Genomic DNA, 5,050 nt, shown 5'->3' on the forward strand with positions numbered 1-5,050 from the left:
GGGAGAATGTTGGGTTCAAGTTAGTGCTTAATGTTGTATTCAAGTTTCTCCTTAGTATAGTTTCCTTGTAATAGCTTAGTCTTTACATTTCCTAGTATAAATAGGATTTACCTTGTAATTGTAATTAAGCTTTTGTCATTAATCTGAAAATCAAGATTTGCTGATGTAATACCCTCTCTCCTCTCAATCTAATCATCTTCTTGAATATCTTCTTTCTACTTTGATGTTCATCACAATCTATGAAGATCATACCATGTTTGTATGAAATCTGGACTCATCAAAAAGAGAAAGAGGGTAGAGGCAAGGAAGAAGAGAGTTGAAAAAGAGAGTTGAAAAAGAGAGGATGAGGAAGGAAGAAGAGGAGAGGGCAGAGATAGCAAAACTAGAAGAAATTGCTCGTTTGAAAGAAAAAGAGAAGAGAGCAGAAAGAGCAAGACAAGAAGAAATTGCTCGATTAAAGGAAGAAGAGAGAATCAGAGAAAAGGAGGCCAACCGAAACTTAGAACTCTTCTCGAGCTCTGAAGAAGAAGATGACCAAGAGCTTCATAATGATGTTGCTGGGTCAAATGCAGTAAGTGAAGGGGATGACGCCCTTGATGATGATGTGGGCCTCGCGGTTGAATCTAAAGAGAACGAAGAGGATGAGGAGGAAGGAGGTGAAGTAGCTGCTTTGCCTCATGGCGAGCCAGAGCATCCTAAGAATGTGAATAGGCACATATATTTCCCTAGCCCAACTCCTAGTGCTACCACATCATCTGACTCTAATGGTCAAGACACAGAGATCATTGAAGAAGTGGTGCACACCTCGATCCCTAACCTGCCAAACCAACTAGAGGTCGCATCTGCCTCTGGTCAAATTAACCAAAGTGAAGCCACATCCCAGGGATCACCCTCTAAAAAGGGTGAAATCTTTGAAAAGAGAAGTGATATGTCTCCCCATATCACGCCACTCTCCCAACCAGAGGAATTTGTTTCCTCTACACTAGTCGTTTCCCCACCTTGTTTAGAGCAAGGTTTAGGTGCACAAGACTTGGAGATTTTCGATCAATCTCCTAGTCCACTTATGGAGGGTCCTCTGGCCGGCTCTGAACCTGCCTTGGAACCCCCTCACAATGGAACAACAGTAGTGCCCTCTCCCCCAAGAGAGACATAAGGATCTGCTGGAAATCCTTCCTCGACCAACATCTCACAAGTCGAGACAGAAGGTGTCCTTGGAACAAGGACTCAATCAAGCCTATGTGTTGAGCTAGAGGTTACCATTACAACATATGTCACAAGGGATGAGTTCCAGTCCTTTGCCACCTCTATGCTGTGTCCTTGGATGAGCTAAAACTCAACATGTCCCATGTTGAGCCATCTTCTTCTGCATCTGCTTTGGATGAAGTTCGATCATCCTTAAGGTAGCGTTTGGTATGCAGACTGTACGGGACAGGATGGGACAGGACAGGACGGGACAGGACGGGACGGGGCGGGACAAGACTAATTGTCTGTCCTATGTTTGGTACGACTAGGACAGGACATGACAAAACTGTTAAAATGATCATATTACCCCTAAATGTTGTTCAATGTTATTTTATATTATATAATGATTGTAAAATGACAACAAATCAACCAAAATATATTTTAATTACACAGTTTTCCCTATCAAGATCTTGCACTCTTTTCCTCAAAAATATTTCTCTTGTTTTCACAACGAGTAAAGTTGTGACACACGAAACGAAAGCCGTAGACAACTTTGCAACAGTCATATTGAGGTAAATGAGCTAATTATTTTAAAGATTTCCAGAATCTGTTTCTGAGTACATCGAGTTGCTGCGGTCTTTGTGCTAGACTTGCTAAACAGCCCACTTCAGCATGAGATAGATGATGATGGGAATAAAGTTGTTATAGGAGACGACATTAGTCTGGGAGGAGAACCCAGACTGGGAATATGGAAGATACAGTTGGTGCTTGCATATGGGCATATGGAAGTTGCAGTTGGTGCATATGGAAGAAGACGGTAATGAAGGATGGATAATTAGTTTTTCTATTGGAAGAAAAGGGTAACATAGTCATTTTATATTTAGTCCCATGTTCCACTTTTTTGGTGGAACAAAAATTATCAAGTTTTGTCCCATGAAATTTAAAAATAGTCCCATCTTGTCCTATGTATTTTTTGTCCATGGCATGCCAAACATGGGACTATTTTTTTTTGTCCCGTCCCGTCCCATCTAGTCTGCATACCAAACGCACCCAACAGTATTGAGGGCTGAGTCTATGACAAATGCCTCTCGCCTTGATCGTTTACAAGAATTGACGGCCAACAATGCAGAGACCTTACAAAGGGTTCTTGCATACATTCAGAGGAATGGAGCTTCCACTTTATCTCAAGACGCACAGGCGCTCATTCCTCTGAATGTCCCCATTGATTATGTCACCCAGTCTACCATGAATGCTCTGGGTGACCGACTCCTCCAAAAAGTGGCCAACATCTCGTCTGACTTCAACAGCAAGGCCAAGGAGGCAGCAGCAGAAATACGCCGTACCGTGGCAGCCTTGAACTACCATACCGACATGGAAATTCTCTTAGCCACGGAGGCAGCCAAAGAGATTGTTAACCTTTTTGAGGAAAAGATCAAGGCCATGCCACAAGTAGACGTACAGAAGCCAAAAAGGAGAATGCAGCCACCAACTGCATGTACAGAGGCCTCGAAGAAGATGAGGCTTGACAACGATGAGGACCCAAACATGTTTGGTCCTCAAAGTCATCAAGAGGGGGAGAACGAGCCAACAGCCGCTATAAGTACCATTCCAAGGGCTGCCCCCTCTGCTTCTACTCCACACCAACAAGCACCAACATCATCAAGGCAGAGATCAGAAGATGAGCCTGCACATGCAAAGGCGATAAGGAAAGGGAAGATGCCCGCGACATCCACGACAGAGCCAAAAGGGCAACAAAAAGATGAAGAAGATGTCATCCAACTCTTATCTTTCTACATCTCTTCATTAGAATCAAAGCCCCCTTCATCCTCCGCATAATACAACATGGAGCCTGCTGCTCCATCTACAAGGAGGCGTGAAGAAGAAGAAATGGTGGCAGTAAACGTAGCCAACCCATAACTAACGGCTATTCCAGTTGCTGTCCTACTTGAAGGAGTGACAATTGCTGCACCACCACCACAACGAAACACGCATAGAGCATAGGTACCTGCTCAAGAGACCAGAGTCGTCACACCTGCTATGAAGCAAAGGGACCCCGTCAAACCAAGCAGGCCAGATGCAAGTACAAGCAACAGGCCTTAGAGCTCCAAACGACCGTCTGATCGAGTGCAATAGATTAGGGATAGTATGGATGCGATGATGAGGCCCAAACCCCCTGACAAGCCAATCAAGGACACTTCAGATAGCGAAGACCTCTACCAATTCCTCAACAGCCTGCGGGATGAGACACCAATCATTAAGATCAACCTCCAATCAACAGCTCAAGAGAACATTAGGCATAGGTTCTTACAACGATATACACAGCCTGTCTCAGCCGTCCATTCAGTCAATGGCATCAAATAAGTCCTTGACATCAAGAAACATAACTTCACGCATAATCAAATCATCTTTTCATGAATACATGGTTGAGAGGTCTCGTGGATAGATTAGCACTTTCACAGATTGTAATTTCATAAATCTGAATCCATGAGACCTTCTGTCTATGTACTAATTCACTGATCACAAGAAGGATAAGGGGATAAAATATGCTCTGACCAATTCAGCAATCAGACAGACAATGACGGACCTTTTAGACTTCAGATGCAAGTTCGACTTCCAATTGGCTCTGGACCTGGGAATAGATCAACTGAGTGTTACTGCACCAAATGTAGATCTGCAATGCATCAAGAACATTCCCTCGTGGACCGTGCTGGTGGAACCAGAAGTAGGGGTGGTCTTTCGAAACGAACAAGGAAAGAAAATTTTCTTCCGAGAAGACCAACGCTTAAAATACTCAAACTCCACTCTGCGCTACATCAGAGATCATCTACTCAGGAGCAGAGATAACACCCCTAGAGCAAAGGAAAGGTCAAAGATAATTCTAAGGTCAACCAATAACTTGTTGGAGTTTCGAGAGCTTCTTAGGTGGTTCTGTAAGCTTCAACACATCTAGGCCTTTCTCTTGTAAGCATTTTTTTCTATCTTTTCAAGCAATGTAATTTTCTTTCTTCGTATTGTAATTCTTAGATACAAAATGTAACACAGAGGTTTCTTTCAACCTCTGGCTTCGACTAGACTTGTGTTTTTCAATTCTAGTAAGAGTCTGTCTTAGTTACACTTAGGGGGAGATTGTTAGACCCCATCTTGTGAAAGTGTAAGTAAGAAGCCTCTTACTCTAGTCCATAGGACTTAGTCTTTAGAAGCAGTATGTGTTAGACCCCATAATCTATAAAGGGTAAAAGTAATGAAAAACAATAAGTGATGAAGAACCAGAAGACCGATGAAGAGATCAAGGCATAATTGACTTAGTCTGGAGAACAACCAGAGGGTCGATAAACAACCAGAGATGCGATGGAAAGAGCATCTTCATCACCCTTCTGGTCAACAACACTTAGAGTTTTCTTCAGCAATTCAACCAGAGGCATACGATGAAGATATGAAGATAAGGTTGATTCATCATCCCATGAAAGTATGGATTTCAAGTTTATCTTAATATTATAGCTTATCAATAGTTTAGATAAACATTATCTGTTAATAGAAGATTAGCTAAATAGTCTCACTAGATAGTTATCTTCTAATTAGCTTACTAGTATAAATAGGTGATTAGGCCTATTATATTAAATGTCGCTTTTATATTTTTCTTATTAATAAAGTGAAACCTTTGACGCTCAAGATTGTTTTTTAATGTTCATAATTTATTCTTGAGTGTTCATCACTTTGTTCATTAAAACACTATAATTTGGTTATTCTCAACTCGATTATTAGTGTTATTGAGAGATCTGGGATCAACAATTGGTATCAGAGCAAATTGATTGTTTTTCCGATCAAAACGATCATCTAAAATCTCTCAATTTTTTTTCTTCAAAACATA

Source organism: Cynara cardunculus, assembly GCF_001531365.2.
Source record: "Cynara cardunculus var. scolymus isolate 2C chromosome LG 5, CcrdV1, whole genome shotgun sequence".
In the NCBI taxonomy this organism is placed as follows: domain Eukaryota; kingdom Viridiplantae; phylum Streptophyta; class Magnoliopsida; order Asterales; family Asteraceae; genus Cynara; species Cynara cardunculus.